This window comes from Lagenorhynchus albirostris, chromosome 6 (assembly GCF_949774975.1).
Source record: "Lagenorhynchus albirostris chromosome 6, mLagAlb1.1, whole genome shotgun sequence".
NCBI classification, from domain to species: Eukaryota; Metazoa; Chordata; class Mammalia; order Artiodactyla; family Delphinidae; genus Lagenorhynchus; species Lagenorhynchus albirostris.
This window is the reverse complement of record NC_083100.1, coordinates 34,809,030-34,827,229: the sequence shown is the minus strand read 5'-3', so window position 1 is coordinate 34,827,229 and position 18,200 is coordinate 34,809,030. Positions and strand designations below refer to the sequence as shown.

At 42.1% G+C, this 18,200-nt stretch overlaps 1 long non-coding RNA gene across 5 annotated transcripts in view; it reads right to left on the bottom strand.

Annotated features, from left to right (window-relative positions):
- The window catches only part of LOC132522184 (uncharacterized), an 87,336-nt gene that overhangs the window by 39,564 nt on the left and 29,572 nt on the right, over positions 1-18,200 (bottom strand). Inside the window, exon 1 of one of the 5 annotated variants that reach the window (XR_009541104.1) lies at positions 14,086-14,157. The exons of the other annotated variants lie outside the window; for them this stretch is intronic. This is a non-coding gene — a long non-coding RNA (uncharacterized LOC132522184). Of the gene's footprint in view, positions 1-14,085; positions 14,158-18,200 lie in introns of those variants that run through there. 5 annotated transcript variants of the gene reach the window in all.

The window sequence follows — 18,200 nt, the reverse complement described above, 5'->3', positions numbered from 1 at the left end:
GACACTCCTTAAAGATCTTCTTTTACATGTTGCCCCATTTGCCTGAATGGAATTTTATCCTCAGTCCACCTCCAAATTCAGAGTCCCACGTCAACAGAAAATTCTCCGCTCTCGGTTTATAAGTTCAAATGTTTTTTAGTTGAGAAGCATGGATCTAATCTTGCACTTTTGCTGGTTTAGAAACTGAAGCCCAAAGGGCTTAAAGCAAACAAGCAAATGAACAAAAACTCCTTCCCAAAATTAAGACAGCAGAACCGGCACTAGAACTCCTGTCTCCCAGTTTCCCACGTGACCCTCGTTTGATCAGCACTGCCTGCCTGGAGGGAGATATCACATAGGCTGGCTTCCAAAGCTGTCAGATGACGCTGACCAGAGCCCGTGGCCTTCCACTTGCCAGTATTAGAAATGTTTACCTCAAGTGGACTTTCACTAAGATCTGTTTTATGAAACATGTAGGCTTTCTCAGAAAAGCAGACTTTCCCACATATTAGCTGTCCCAAGTCCATCTTCTCTCGTGGTCCAGTCCCCACCCCAACTCATCTTCATCACACCTACCCTCTTAGCTTCACACTGGTAAGACAACGAGGAAGAAGAAAAGTCCAGTTTAAGTTGAACAGACTAGTTTGGAAAGTTCTTTCTCACATAGACTAGGGAAGGATCTACCCATTTCTTAGTGGATGTCTCCATCTCATCAACACTCCTGCTTCGTTGATTTGCTTCGTGATTGGCTTTGTTTTTGTAAACATAGAGTGTCGATCCTCAGCAGCCCCTCCAAGACCCAGGTAGATGCTCCATCATGCACCAGTCAGGTATTAAAGATGCCACAGGAGAGGCTGTATCTTGTGAGGACATGCCTGTCTTAGCAGGAGAACGCTTCCTGGGTGTGCAACCAGCACCACATGTTAAAATCATGTAAGTAAATAAGGGCAGAGTTAGAAAGCCAGAAATATCTAGCAGGTATTATAAAGGCATAATTGTCTATTAACAATCTACCCAACTCAGTACATCAAAGTATTTCACAACAAAGCAATCCCAGCATTTAGCTTGGTCAAAGAAAATTTTTAAAGAAGAAAGAAAACTGGGTTTGGGAGCAGGTAAAGAGTGCATCCCTGCCAAGATAAGGAGCTGGTATATGAAGAGCTGGCCATTGCTACCCGAGAATGTAAAGGATGACAACTACTTCCTCAGCTCATGAGATCCCAAAGAGCTACAATTCTCTCTACTGTTTTACTGAATGTCCATCTTCAAAGGAGCCTGAGTTCCCAGAAGTGCCACCAGCTGAGCATTGGTTTAGGAAACCTCAAGGATATGCCTTCAGTGGAAGGTGAGAATAACAAAATGCTCCCCTGCGGACGCCCTTTTTTGTCATCCTCAGCATCCAATGAAACCAATATTTTCCACTTCCATAGCGTTAGCACGGTTTTAACACACTGCCATTATAGACTTGCCTGGTGGTGCTCCTGTGAATTACACTGGGTTCTTGAGATGCTGTTCACACATAAGAGGGCCACGACATCCCATGTAACACTTGGCTCCTTTGTGGTTCTGTTTCCTCCCCAGTCCCACTGATGCCTCCAAGGCCCTGGCATTGCCTGGTGTGGTCCACCTGATAAAAACTCAGGATGACCCATGATAACGGCCGTGAAGTAGAAAGGCCATCTGCATAGGACCAGGTGGTATGACCAGAGTGTCTCAGATTCTCACGGTGCTTTCATAGTGGCAGCTGCTACTCCCTGGTGCTATTTTCCAAAGGCCTTTATACACAGGACCACATGTAACCCTCCTCACAACCTTAGAACCTTGGATTATTTATTTGTACTAAGCCTTATTTCAGAATGAATTTGAGACAGCGAAGAACCCTCTTAGGTTGGCATTTTAAGATGAAGACACTGAGGCTTAGAGAGTTCTAGTGAATTGCCTGAGGTCATAGAGCTAGTGGTGGCAGAGCTGAGCTGGCGTTCAAACCCCATGCTCTACCCTACAAGAAACCCCACGCATCATCCCAGGGCATGTTGTCCCTGGCTGACAGGGACCTTGCTGCTATACATTTTCATTCCCTTCTGCCATGTTACTTATGATGGGGGCAAGACTGTCCATCAAATACATTTTGATTCTGTTTGATTCTGTGTTAATTTTGAAAAATAAATTTTAAAAGTAACCTTGAAAAATCCCTTGAATTGTCATAAAGTCCAGAACACAAGGTTTTATACATATGATCCTATTCGGTAATGTTTATGCAAACTAAAGTCTGAGAACGACGTGACTTAAAATACGGAACAAGGGTTAAGGTTCTATGCAGGTGTCTAAGTATTGAAATCATTCTCCTCTAACATTCCCATCAAATTCCTGGCTAGGGGTGGAGGGAGAATTCTAAAGACCATCTGCTCGCCTGCAGGGATTAGACTAATCTAAATTAAGCCTCCAGAATGTTTGTGGTTGTGAGGATTAAAGGTGTTAGAGGAGTCCCAGTTTCAGTGAAGGCTGAACTTCATAGGTAAGTTAAGTATGCACATGATGGGATTCCATTATATGATGGTCATATTTTCTGAGCTGTACCAGGTCAAGATGGTTTGAGGCACTAGGACATTGTGTCTGAAATCTGTGCTGTACTAGGAAATTCCTGGAGTGACGGTTAACACTGCGTTTGGTTTTCAGTGTGAGAATGTGGAGGCGACCCAAATCAGGAATCTTGAATTACACTATATCGGTAATACCTTTTGTTTGTTACCACCCACAGGATGCAATACAACACAGGTCATTCATCAGGCCTGACAAAAAATGAGAACAAAGAAATGTGGAGGAGGCATTTCAACCTTTGATCAAGTAATTGAAGGTCAATTCTTAAGTCCCTTTTCATCATGAAAGTTTTAAAATACTGATGCGATTTTAATCGATGATGCTGCTTCTATAGAACTTGGGTGCAACTGACTCATCTTAATTCTTCTCATGGAAGTTAGTAAAGAGATGGACCAACCAGAACATCAGACTCAGAGAAGAGTGGGAGGTTTTATGAAGGACATTGAATCCTTGGCCAAAATATAGTACTGGTTCCATAGACTATGGAAGTCATTTGAGGGTTTGAATAGGAAGGTGATAGGATCAAAATTTCCCTTCAGTGAACCTGGCAGTGCAGTTTGGATGTAAGTGTCCACTGGAAACAAGGTCAAAGGTCATTATAGTATGCCAAGTGAGAGATGACAGTTGGCACCTTGGAGTAGAGAGAATACAGGTACGAGTCGCTAACTTGGTGTGAAGAGTAAAAAGAATCAAAGAAAACCTTGAAATTAGAGATTGGCAGAAGACGAGGGTTCAAGGGGCCAGCAAGCCATTTGAGGGTACTGTCCACAGCCAGTTAGAAGGAAATTCTGGTGCTTTGAGAAATGCTGAGGCTGGAGATGTAGGTTTGGGAAAAGCCGTGTGAGTGAATGACATCACCAAAGGAGAGAATAATATCTGAAAATCAATTTTTAAAACATATATCACACCTAGTTCTTCAGAGATTTCCGAATAAAAAGACAAATACTCTAAGACCAGAATCTGAAGTAAAGGGGTGGAGAGAGAAGGAATTGGTCCTATGATTTATTAAGGAAAATTATAGCCACCGAACTCATGGCAGAAGCTGGAGGGAGGAGAGATAGAAACAGAGGCCTGAGAACAGAATCTTCAGCAACACTTTTCATTGGAGTTACTATTAAATTCCCAGACTTCTATCACAGAGAGAACTAAAACTGGATGAACCTAATAATTCCAGGATACCCATCCTAGATCTTCAGGGGTATGAATTCAAAAGCTGCCCACATATAAATATTTTTGGGTACCAGATCAGTTAAAAATTTATGTTGATGGGTTGATCATTAAATGCTTCTTTCCAATTGCCCTGGTACTTTTCTGCACCATCTCCAGCTTCTTGAAGGCAAACAAACTTTATATTCTACTACCTACGATTAATTATAGATTTCTGAAGTTTTTACCTCCCACTTCAGTGAAATTTAGAAAAAAAAAATTTTTATCCTCCACTCCTTCCCTCCCCTCTCCCCCTCACATACAACCATTTATTCTTCACAGCTGAGGTCCCTGTGGGTTTTAAAGAGAACTTTCTCCTTTTTAAATTTTCTAATATATTTTTTTAACTTTTTATTGAAGTATAGTTGAACTACAATGTTGTGCTAATTACTTCTGTACAGAAAGTGACTCATATATATATATATACACATTCTTTTTCATATTCTTTTCCATTATGATTTATCACAGGATATTGACTACAGTTCCCTGTGCTATACAGTAGGACCTTGTTGTTTACCCATTCTGTATATACCAGTTTGCATCTGCTAAACCCAAATTCCCAGTCCAACCTTCTCCCACCGCCCTCCCCCTTGGCAACCACCAGTCTATTTTCTATGTGCCTGATTCTATTTCATAGATAGGTTCGTTTGTGTCATATTTTAGATTTCACATATACGTGATATCGTATGGTATTTGTCTTTCTCTGACCTACTTCACTTAGTACGATAATCTCTGGTTGCATCCATGTTGCTGCAAATGGCATTATTTTGTTTTTTTATGGCTGAGTAGTATTCCATTGTATATATGTACCACATCTTCTTTATCCATTCATCTGTCGATGGACATTTAGGTTGCTTCCATGTCTGGGCTATTGTGAATAGTGCTGCCATGAACATAGGGGTGCATGTATGTTTTTGAATTACAGTTTTGTCTGGATATAGGCCCAGGAGTGGGATCGCTGGGTCATATGGTAGTTCTATTTTTAGTTTTCTGAGGAACCTCCATACTGTTCTCCACAGTGGCTGTATCAGTTTACATTCCCACCAACAGTGTAAGAGGGTTCCCTTTTCTCCACACCTAAAGAGGCCTTTCAGTGGGTGCTGGTTGTGGTTTGGATTTAATCTTTCTAGTAGATAGATGCAAGACAAATGACTGGCTGGGTGTGACTGCTGAAGTGCTAGTCTCTATGTGCTGGGTAAAGCCACCCCTGCCCCCTGGGCAGTTTCATTGCAGAAGCAGATTCACTCTTGGGTGAGAACATCTCATTATTTATTCTTATCTGATCACTGACTTTTTGCTCAAGTCAGTAATAATTAGTTTCTAGTTCTTGAGAATACGCCAATGAAAGCAGATAGGGAAATGGAGCCAAACGTGAGAGATTTTAAATTGCACATAATCGCTCAATTCTCCTGTGTATAATAATAGCTGCCTGTGAAAACTTTGCCAAATTAAAATGATTCTTTGTAATCAAGATAGGAAACCAAATGTTACTCCCATGACCTAGAAGAAAATAATAGTAACACTTAGTAAAACGTGCTGTATTGTGTTTTGAATATGTTTAAATTAAGTAGCTCTAAAAATAAGACCCTGTGGGAATTTCCTGGCAGTCTAGTGGTTAGGACTCTGCGCTCTCACTGCGAGGGCCCGGGTTCGATCCCTGTTGGGGAACTAAGACCTCACATGCCGCAAGGCAACGCCAAAAAATTTTTTAAAAACGATTTTTAAAAAGTTTTTAATAAAAATAAATATAAGACCCTCATCTGCTTGCTGTGTTTAGCAGGGGAAACACACTTAGGACAGGAACATTATTATGTGGCACCAAAGGCAGAGGATAAAGCAGTGGACATATACCTGTCAAGCCAGGATGCAGCATTAACACAGGTTGGTACATTCCTAGTCACGATTTTGGGGTCATGATGCATTTCTAAATGAGGTGTTGCCATTTTCTTGATTTATAGCTGTGGAACCCAGGTATAAAAGCTAATGCTTAGGCAAATATTAAACATCAAGAAAGAGGCAAAGTCCAGCCCCGATTTGTACCAGTCTCCTCTAGTCTCCTCCAAAAGTCCTCCTCCCCTTCTTCCCAGATAATAGCTGCCTCCTACTTCATAAAAAAGGAATAACAATAATTGAGGCCCATCAAGTATGAACTGCCCCAATCCCGGGGTCAGTGTTGACACCAGCTCCCTTGTTCCACTCACTCTCCACAATTATCCCTTCTGTGTTCCATACCTTTAACTTCCATCTCTTTACTGCCTCATTCTGAGAAACTCAAGTCCATCCCATCCTTAAAAGTAACCCTCTCTTGATTCTGCTTCCTCCTCTAGCTATTGTTTCTTTATCCTTCCCTTCAGAGACAAGTTTTTATAGCAATTTCGTACCCTGTGTACTTCCTTCCTTCCTGTTTATGCCTCAACTTACTGCTTCTGCCAAGGCCACCAGTGGCCTACTGGTCCTCCAATGTGAGACACTCTTCAGCTCTTTCTGGTCATCTCTGCTGCCTTCTACACTGCAGACCGTTTGGTCCTTGCAACTCTACTCTCCTGGCTTCTCTGACATTAATCTCTCGAGTTTCTCTTTGTGCCTCTTTGTTCCTTCTTTAATTTCTCTCTGGCTCCTCCATCTCTGCCTAGTCCTATTATTCTTCTGGAAATCCAGACCCCTTAGAGTATAAAGGTATAGACCTTTCTCCCAAAGAAAAAGGACCTTTCTCCCAGATAAACTATTTCCTGTATAAGTAAGCCTACCAGCTTCAATAAACAACCCCAAAGCTTAATGGATTAGCACAACCGAGGTTGATTTCCTGATTGGGCAAATCAATGTGAATGTTCTCCTAGGTGGCTCTTCTCCAAGCATGATTCAGGGATCCGCCCTCCAACATTATGTGGCTCAGCCACCTTGGAGTCTTCAGCTTCCAACTGCACAGATGGGAAGTCAGGGGGAGTGAAAGACGCATATGATCCTGCCCCCATTCCATTGGCCAGAGCTTGGTCACATGATATCACCTAAAAGCAGGGGAAGGTACCTGCCCCCATTCCGTTGGCTGGAGCTCAGTCACATGATTTCACCTAGAGGCAGGAGAAACTGAAAAAAGTAGCTAGCTACACACTTAGGAAGGAAGAGAAGTGGATATTGGCAAATGCTGTGGGGTCTCCCAGACTCCTTGATGCCTAGATTAAGAACTGCTTTAAATGTTAGAGTTCCCCTGGATCCCGTAGCTCATCGCTCTTCACTTTCTTTAAGGTCTCATTGATGCTCTCACTGTCTCTCATCGTTTCTCTACCCTCTCCATGCTGGTAATTATCCACTTTAGCCCCGACCTTTCCCATGAAGATCTGACTTCTCTATCTAAGATATTTCATTTGGTTGGGCCATGGACACCTCAAAATCAACAAGATCAAAACTCAACTAACCATCCTCCTCCTTAAACCAATTTCTTATTCTGTTTTTGACCTGAAATAATGACCTTATCATTTACTTATGCACAGAAGGCAGAAAACTAAGTGGCATTCTCAATCTCTCACCCTCACTTCCTGCAGAAAATCCTCCCAACTACCTCTTAAATGTTCTCTGAAAACTATTTAACATGTTTCTCTTATGTTTTACTATTTAAATTTTTTTGAAAATTTTCAGTCATTTGGAAAAATGAAAATCTATATGCTCTTCCCCTAGATTCACCAATTATTAGTATTTTGCCATATTTGTGCCCTTCTCTCTCTCTCTCTCCGCTACTCCACCCTCCTCTATCAGTGTTCATTCTTCTGAATGCTTGAAATTCTTCAAAATAAAAAATTTAAATAGCAAAACATCAGAAGAAAATAAAATGTTAAATACACACACACACACACACGTATTCCTACAGTATCTTCCTTCATAATCACAACACAATCATTCTTGGGAAATTTAACGTTACATAATACTATTTCTCTCATATATGAGTCATATTCAAATTTCTCCAATTGACTCAATAATGTCCTGGGAATTTTTGGTTTGTTTCTTTCTGGTCCAGGATTGAATCCAGGATCATACACTGCATGTCTCTTTTATCTCTTTTATTCTAAAACTGTCTCAGATATTTTTTTCATGGCATCGATATTTTTGAAGAGCCAGGAGGACCGTTCAGCAGAATATCCCTTTGTTTGGATTTGATGGTTTTCCCCTCCTGATTGGATTCAGGGTAAACATTTTTGGCAGGAACATCAGGAATGTCTTTTGAGCACCACACATCTGGAGGCACAAGACCTTAATGTGCCCCATTATCAGTGATATTAAGTTTGATCATTTGGTTAAAGTGGTACTGCCAGGTTTATCCTATGCAAAGGTATCTTTTCCCCTTTGTAGTGAATATGCTATCCGTGGAGTGATAGTTTGAGACTGAATGAATATTCTGTTCCTCCCAAATCTTTCACCCATTGGTTTTATTTATTTATTTATTTTTAAATTTATTTTATTTATTTATTTTTGGCTGCATTGGGTCTTCATTGCTTTCTCTAGTTGCAGCAAGCGGGGCCTAATCTTCATTGCGGTGCACAGGCTTCTCATTGCGGTGGCTTCTCTTGTTGTGGAGCATGGGCTCTAGGAGCACAGGCTTCAGTAGTTGTGGTGCGTGGGCTCAGTAGTTGTGGCACACAGGCTTAGCTGCTCCGTGGCATGTGGGATCTTCCCGGACCAGGGCTCAAACCCACGTCCCCTGCATTACCAGGCGGATTCTTAACCACTGCGCCACCAGAGAAGCCCCACCCATTGGTTTTAATATCACTGATGATTCTTGCCTGGTGATTTCTTCTAACTTTATTATACATTTTACATTTATTACTTGACATTCTTCTGTAAAGAAATTTAAATTTTTTGTATTAATATGGACTTTTAAAAAATTAATGTGTCAAAATCCTTTCCAACCATATGATTTTTGACACTCAGATTGTTCCACATTTGCCAGTAGGAGCCCCTTCAAGCTGCCTCCTGTAGCCTTTTGACATAAATCCATCAGCTTTTGAGCACATTTTTACTTTCTAATTCAACAAGATTGCCCCAAATCTGGAATTGACCTTTCTCCAAGGAGCCCTGGTTACCTTTAGTGGGAAATGGTATTGAGAAACCAGATCTGGTGTTAGGTGTGTTCATTGCTACTGGGGTGTCTTTGCTCTTTCCTATTTTCAGCTAGGAAATACATATTTTTAAAAGAAATGAGTTCATATTTCTTTTAATACTTCTAATTTCAATCCAAAACTACAGGGTTCTTCCTCACTTTCCCCCATTCCATATTTGTATCCCCCTTCACCCACACTGAGAACTCTGGTTCCCAAAAATATACATGTATTTATTCATTTGCTCAGTCCTGTAAACACCCACACAGAATAGTTTCAGAATCACTACGCTCAGCACTACAAACCACAAACTTACTAAGTAAAGTTGAAGCCTTCTTTTTATTCTAACAATCGATCCTAGTGAGAGTGTATACCCTGAAAATCGAGTTCAACATCTACTTGGATTAATGTTTTGTGGTAATAGCATCAGTTTTACATACCGCTGAATTCATTTGTTTCTGTTTATATATTCAATTTTAGAGAATTTTCCCCATTGCCATTTATGTAATTTTTTATCATGTAAAACATCCTCATAACTATTAATGGATGTATAGAATCCTTCAGTTGTTGGTATTTCACTAGTAAGCTATTTGGGCTTAACCTCAGACTTTACAAAGACTTCTTCAGGGGATTCAGAAGAGTTTTCAGAAATATATTATAAATAGTAATTTGTTCTTCCCCAGTGTCCTTGTACACCTAAGAGTGTAACATACCATCTCCTGCCAACCTACCTGCCATGATTATCCCTTGGGATACGGGCCACAAGCTGGGACTCATGTTGTTTATCGTCGCCTCTATTCCTCTTACCCCAGCCATGGTGTCTGGGGGCTCCTGGGACTCCCGCCACCCCCAGGCAGAAATGACCCAGCAAAGACCATTCTTTTGAGCAGTGGTCTTAATCCCTGGTGCAATTACTATCACCTGGAGAGATTTTTGGATGCTGATACTTATCTCCCCTTCAGACCAGTTAGATCAAAATCCCTGGGGGTGGGATTTTGTCAGTTGGGCTTTTTTGTTTGTTTTCCTTCATGCATTGCTTTATGAGGAGCTACTTATCAGTCTTGCAAACTCTGAGCACAAGATTCTCGAGGTGCCACCCAATCCAAATATCTATTGGTAACAGTCCATGGAGGGGCTCTTTTCTTCCCCAGAAGTATATCAAGAATTAATTATGCATCCCTGAATCTTTAGAAATCATGTAAAATTTGATGTAACTTAGATGTAAATATAGAGAATAAGATGATAGAAATTACATGCAGTGGTGCTTTGATATTTTCAGTTCATCCCTCATCCAAGAATTGGTGAGTCTTCAGACAGAGCTAAAGACTGTCCTTGGTCTTTCTCTGCTTCAATTTTACAATATGTTTACGTTTCTAGTATCTTTCTTACCCCACACAGCTCCGTGGATGTCTGATTCAGGACCCTTCTTGCACTACACGAATTATTCTCAGTTCCTAGACACCTAGTCTTCTTGTCATCATGTTTCCACACAGGCTGCTCCCACCACCACTCACTGCAAAGAATGCCTCCTGCTCTTCCCCCGGCCTCTCGTCCAGGGGCTCACCTGCTCTACTTTCTACCTGTCTGTTCCTAGTGGGGCCCAGCATTCTGTGCTGGTGGGCTGTATTCTGCCCAGTGAGGCAGCAGAAATTATTTCCTGATTGATGTCTGAGTCAAACACGGATCCTGTACTGAGCAGACACACAGCCACACAAAGAAAGAGAGACACCTTTCTTTAACTTGCTCCCACCTGCAGCTGCAGAGTTACCATCACCCCTCCTCACCTGCCTCAGTGGAACCATCACCAGCCTCAGACCCAAGGTTATCTTCGTGGCACATGTGCTGCCTTGCCCGCCTGACTCAGGATCATTTTTAAAAGGCATTATAGGCATATGTTCAATTTTTAGTAGTCCAACCAAAATTAGGCAGTCTGTGATCTTAAGAGCTTCATAAAGGAGGTGGTATTAAGTGACTTAGTGAAAAAAGAAAAGGGCGGGGTTCAGTATACCGAAGAAAAACCACTAGGTTTCTGTTATGGGTGTCGCAAGCAAAGTGATGTTTTCTTGGGAGGTGGCTTCTGCCACTTTTATGGGGTGGATTTAAAATAGAAATGGTTAGAGAAGACTCTGGAATTTGAACAGCTGCAGTAGTTTGGATGTGAGAGAATTAAGGCTCAGACAAAAGGATGGCTGTTGAAAGAGGAGAATAGAATCCTAGAAATGTTATGAGAGAAGAAATAAATGGCAAGGTTTGAACATGGATTGGTATTTGGATGAAGAATATGAGAAATTAAGGCTTGAAACAAAACTCTGCAGAACAGTGAATCATTAACGCCATTAATTATATAAAGAATCTTGTCAAAGTTAATAATAAAGGAATCAAAAAATATCTCAAACTAGAGGGTATGGAGAAAAGGGAACCCTCCTACACTGTTGGTGGGAATGTAAATTGGTACAGCCACTATGGAAAACAGTATGGAGGTTCCTTAAAAAACTAAAAATAGAGCTACCATATGATCCAACAATCCCAATCCTGGACATATATCCGGAAAAGATGAAAACTCTAATCGAAAAGATACATGCACCCTAATGTTCATAACAGCACTGTTTACAATAGCCAAGACATGGAACCCAAATGTCCATCAACAGAGGAACGGATAAAGAGGATGTGGTGTATATATATATATATATATATATATATACACACACACAATGAAATACTATTCAGCCACAAAAAAGAATGAAATAATGCCATTCCCAGCAACATGGATGGACTTGGAGGGTATCATACTAAGTGAAGTAAGTCAGACAGAGAAAGACAAATATCATTCGATATCACTTATATGTGGAATCTAAAGATATTATACAAAGGAACATGTAAATTTACAAAACAGAAATAGACTCAGACATAGAAAACAAACTTACGGTTACCAAAGGGGAAATGTGGGGGGAGGGAATAATTAGGGATTTGGGGTTAAAAGATACATGCTACTATCCTTAAAATAGATAAACAACAAGGTCCTACTGTATAGCACAGGGAACTGTATTCAATATCCTGTGATAAACCATAATGGAAAAGAATCCAAAAAAGAATATACACGTATAACTGAATCACCTTGCTGTATACCTGAAACACTGTAAATCAACTATACTTCAATTTAAAAAAAAAAGAAAGCACTGAAAAAAATCTCCAACTACTCAGAGGAAATCCAGTGAATTGCTTTTGATAACCAATCTTAAAAACTGAGAGTTATGTACAGAAACCACAAAAAGTGGTCCATTGTGACTCCTAAGAAAGATCAACAGAAAAGGAACTTCTTAGACATAAAGATAGCTTCCCAGCTGCCTCATTTATTAAGAAGAAGCAAGAAATTTATAGCTTCCTACTCCTTCCTGGGTGTTATTCTACTCTTTGTCTCCTAACTCATATAGTCGAGAAGATGACAATGGTTTCTGGAATACTGCATAAACATGAACTCACAGTCTCAAATCATTTAAAGTTGAGATTCTATTTTTTTCCTCTCCATTTTATTCCAATCCATTTTGTTCTAAAGGTAGGCATGACATAATAATAAGTGGAGGATGCCACCTACTACTTGGGAAGTATAAGGTGTGGAAAGTCATTACATGCAATAAAAATTCAGTGACTGACTAGCTTGCAGTTTCAAATATCTACAGAACCCTGTGTTCACCCACAGGCTCCGCTGACAATGTGATTTCTGCACCTTCTTATCAAGCCCCACTACTGCACTCTGTGACAGTTGAGTCACTGCACATAAAAGAAAAGGGAACATTAATGCAGGGAATGAGGGAAAGGCTAAAAGCAGGATGAACGTATGAATAGAAGCCATAGCATTTGCAGGTCTCCTTGTTTGGGGGGACCTTGGGAATACAGACAGATTAGGATTTGGGGTGACACTGGGCCAAGCCTGATTCATCCCCATGCATCTATAACCTGGTTACACAAATGCTGCTGTTCACTGAAGGATATTCTTCTGGCACCATCAACACTGTGGAATATAGCCTCTAAAGAAGCAGAAAATACCACTAAGAATCTAGAACAACCATCACAAAGCCCAAGCACTATACCGCAGGAGATTTCAGCCTGCGGGAGAGGCTCTTTGGTTCTTACTCTGAGCTTTATCAAGACTAATTTACAAGCATGGGTGATTTCCCACTCCACTGTGCATTAGAAGTAAACCCCTGCTCAGACATCACCTTCTCTAGGAAATCTCCCTGTGTGAGCCTAGATTCCCTGCACAGTTCATTCAGCACCATAATTGGTGAGCACTTCCCACATGCCAGGTGCTCTCTTTCCCAGTACCTTGAACATCTCATTCTGAATCAAGTGGCTTGTCACAAGCTGGTCTGCCTGCCAGACCACTGGCTTCTCGTGGGGGGAAGTTTCCTGCCTCTGCATTTCTATTCTCCTAGTATCTAGCACATAAAATACACATACAAGATGCTCAATAATATGTGCTGAAATGCAGTGTGTGACAGCACACCATAAAGGAGTCAGGGGTCAGGCAGGTAGAGGGTCATATATGGTTGCTTCCCTTGGAGGGATCATTCATTCAACAGATAGATAAGTAGTTCAGGGTTCTTCAATAGAGCCCACCAGAGAGTATCAAGTAAGTCAACCAGAACAGTGACTGAGAGCTGCAACATAAAAATAATGGAAGAAACTCAGAACGTTTAGTCTGAAGAAGGAAAGAGCTGAGGTGTAAGCGTGGGCCGCTGTCAGGAGATGGGAAGAAGCCAAGGGAGGAAGGGCTGTACCTGTGGACGCCGCCCGAAAGCCAAACAAAACACAGCGACTCGTCAGCCAGGATAGAATCCCCAGGGCTCCTGTCTCACCCTGCTCCCTCCCTGCAGTCTCTAAGCTGGGGCTCCCTGGACGTTGGATTTCCTCCCTCCCCTGATCGCCTTCTGGCATCGACGGTCGCACATCAGAGCTCCCCGACACTGACGCTCGGCCACCCCATCTTCAGCTGTACTCTAGTGACTGCGTGTCCTTCTGATGGATGTCCCAGGTTTCCCCCAAACGACTTCCACAGAGCTCACTCATCGTCTCCTCTCTTCCCTCCCACCGCCCTCACCCCAAGGCTTGTAGGTGTCACAGCATGACACCCTTGGCATCTGGAAGGAGGGAGGGCAGAGGTTTGAGCCTGTCCCAGGCACATCCCTCCTCTGCTTATACCAAGGGAAACACTTACGTGGGCACTTCTCAGCAGCTCCTCTCCTGCCCGGGGCCTGGGCCTCATTCTGGACCCTCATCCAAGCCCAACTGCCTCTGCAGCTTTGTCTCGTGTTCCAGAACCGCACTGAGTCCCTCCCACGGCCCCTTTGACTCACTGTCTAATCCCTTGGCAATAGGTATGAAGGCATCACTGGCCTATTGGGCTTTTTCCTGTGTTCCCCCGATGTTTCTGGCTATTCTAGGACCTTCAGAACTCGTCTTTTCTCTACCTGCTCATCTCCTTCAGGGAGGCCCCACCTTCTACCTTTGCTTCCTAATGAGCCCTCAAATAGAAACCCACAGGCCACTCCATTTATAGATGGAATCTTCATGACCCACCCCATGATTTTGTGATACACATATTTTTTAATTCTCACAATACATGTATTCTAATTTAAATAACAAATATATGCTATAACACCTTGGAGGAGGAGGTGCTGTCCTGAGATCCAGAAAACAATGGTTTGTCCCAGCTCCACAAAAGGTTGGGAATGCTGCACCATCCAGCAGAGCTGTTCTTTCCATTCTTTTCTTTACCTGGGGTCGGACTCACTGATTCAGGAGATATTTATACAAGAGGGCACCCCCCCCCAAAAAAAGTGTTCCTTATTTGGGACTTCTTAAATAAATTACGCTGCATCTATATGATGGACTGCTAGGCAGATACTAAAATAAATGAGGTAGAGCTTTATATGCTGCTATGGGAAAATATCCAAGAATGATGTTTATAACATTATACCTTTTGTAAAAATCATCTCACAAAATTATGGTGTATTCATAAAAATAAATTCTAGAAGGAATTTCAAGGAAATGATGACAGTGGTTACCTTTAGGGAAAGAGACAGGGCTGATAAGGGGGCAGGGGAGACTTCACTCTTCATCTTGTACCTTCCTGTATTGTTTGATTTTTCTAACTGGGTACATGTACATGTTCATAATCCCTTCTATGAAGCCCTTTAGGCCAGACGTATTTTGGGATCCTAATTTTCCTGATTTAAAAGATCATATGATCTGTCTACCAGATACTATGTAAAATCTTCAGCAGAGTCTGGGGCAACATACCCTATCCAAGCTTGTATTTCCTCAGTGAAGTGTATGATTATTCACACTGAGATTTTTTAAAAGACTATGAATCTCATTATTGGATAAGATCAAGTCAGGTTTCTCCACCACGTTGGTTTTCAGGGCTCTTTGCAATTCATAATTGCAGATAAGGGACTGAGGACTTATATTAGCGCTATTCAATTTTTCTTATGATAACAGGGTGTGAGCAATGAGATAATGGATGATTTTTTTTCTTTATACTTTGCTGTATTCTATTCCTTACTTTTCTCTGCATGCTTTTTACTCCCCAGAAGCAGCTGACAGTAATAGGCTCAGAGGAACAGGAACACACACTCACTAGGACAGAGTGGCGATCCCTAAATGACAACTGCGGGCAAAAGGAGCCAGTAAGCCAACAAAGGACAAGGAGCTCTAAATTCCGCTGGGTGTTAACAATTTGGGTCAATTTGTTATCGCTTCGCAGGGCAGAAGAAGCAGGGTGAGAGCATTCCCCATTGAATTCAACCTCACAATAGGAAAGAGGGAGATAGGAGAACAGTGCCCAGCAGGCATTCGAACTGTAACTATTAGTGCAGCTGAAAATGGCAAGAGGACCGAGAGAAAGCTCAGGACTAAATTCTAACAATAAAGTGTACATGTAGGCTTTTCTTTACTTCACAGTTTTCATGGAGCGGCACCTTTGCTATTCACAGGTCGCACACACCTTTGGATGAACCCATTGATCCTGTACGTACTTGAATGAAACTGTCTTTATTTTAGGGACTTTTGGTACTTCATTTGTGACTGCCTCACTGTCAAAGATTCGTGTACAGATGGCAGGAAGAACAGATTTCTAATTTTATTTCCAGGCTGCTGTTTGATTCATGTCTACACAGATGGGGCTGTAATGGTAGTTCATGATGTAGTTGGATCGGGACAAGGTATTAACACCAAAATGATACGTGTGAGGTTGTTTCAGTTTCGCCATCAGCCAAGGTTAGACTTTATAAAATATTCCCAGACACTATTATATCACCTGTGGGCTTTCTAATGCAATGACCACAATTGCCCACAGGTGTCCCTAGGCGCTCATTGTGGATTACCTGTCAATGAGGCAGCTGGGATTTGGGAAGGGGGCTTCACCTCCCCTCTCTACTGAGAGGGGTTTCACCAAAACTCAGCTCCCCAAGGACCACTGGCTCCTTCCCTCCTGTAGAGAATCTGTAATTGCTCAAGGGCTCCTAAGCCAATGCTGGGCTACCAGCATTCCCAGACAACTCTTGTACATAATTAGCACCCCAAATTCAGACTTCCTGGTACCAGACAACCTGTTCATTGCCTCATCAATGAGCCCACTTTCTCACGCTCATCCCATCAAAGGGGGACCCACAGTAGAGTCAGGGCCCTTCCTCTAGAATACGGATCCATGCTGCATGTACAGTGGGCCTCTCCATGGGTCATGAAAAGATGGGGAATCTGTGCTTTCTCTTTGCAAGAACCCCCTTTCCTCAATAAAGACTTTTTAAAGCCCATGTCATGTGGCATTGTGGGATTTGTTTTGACCTCTGACACTTGACAGGTTTGGGGTATAGTGAAGCACTTCCTATTTAAAAGTTTTCAAACTCTTACAGATATTTGGTTGTTATGTATTCACCTAAACCATAGATTATGAATCTCATCACTTTTCAAAAGAGATAAAAGACTTTTCTGTAGGTTTAAATTAGTGTCCCAGACCACATTCTGTCCACTTGCTTTCCTGTGCAGGTAGCCAGCCATGAAGTAAAGATACTGATGTCTTGTATACATCTTGGCGAGATAAATACCACGACTGTGCCCAACCTTGGTCTCCACTAGTGCAGATGTCGATGGAAAAGCTGTGCGGGTGATGATTTTACTGACACCAAACCTCCTCTTAATCTCAAACCCTTTTTCCAGAGGACCCTCTGCTCTAGTCCAGAAAATTTCTCATGATGCCTTCCTTCCTCATGAGCACCGGACAGAAGAGGGTAAAACACCATGTCATAGTGTTTCTCTGTACCGCCTGAAATAGTGGGCACAGGATTATTGTTTAGCAGCGTAAGTTCTATTTTTCCTTAATACATTTTAAGAACACCACCCCAAGACCCTAACTTCACAAAGGCAGGACACAGTGCCTTTCTTCCTGAAGCATTATTTGAAGTATAGAATGTAATATGATCCATTCATTCCCAGCCTGGCCATGGGAAACTACAGAAGAAGGGGGCTCAAGAGGAACTCTCAGGTGGAGATAAGTAGATCTTGAGCCAGGAGGTTATCTCTTTGAAAGGCTTGAAATGTAAATTGGTACCACTCCTGTACCCTTGTCATTTCACTCTCTATGTTCAAGCAGAGCACAGTTATAACAAGCCCCTACACAAAATACCTCCTTCTTGAGAAGGATGACCACCCTAGACAGCCCTCTCAGGGGTTCGGAGAGCCAAAGGTCACGGTAGCTAAAAAAAGACAAGTGCAACGTTCCACTCTGAAAGGGTGTGGGCAGAGATCTCCCTGGTTTGGTCTGCCGAACTTGAGTACCAAGGCCAAGAGTAACCTACTCAATACTGGTAACTCTGTAACCATTCGGGTTACAAGAATGTCTTCTTTAATAAGTGTCACTTAGATGACATCAAGCACTGTAGTTACCTAATCTTATTTAGTACCTAAAACAACCCTTCAAAGTAGGTATTAGGGTGACCATATCATCCAAACCAAGATACCCTGGAGAGCAAAGGAAGTCGTCAATATTAACGTAAAGATAAGAAGTGTAACCAAGGGACTGTCCTGGGCAGACCAGGTGTGTGGTCACCTACTGTTAGTATCTCCAGCTCACAGATGAGATCCCTGAGGCATGGAGAGTGTACGTCTGCTGAGGAGAAGCAGAGCTATTCAAGCCCAGGGATGTCTGACTCCAAAACCCACGTCTCTTCACACCACGCGGCCTTGCTCTTACCTGATCTGGGAAATAGTTCTGGTGCTCGCTGCTCTGGGCAGTGGTATCTGTAGCCTTGCTAAGTATTCAGCAAATCTTAA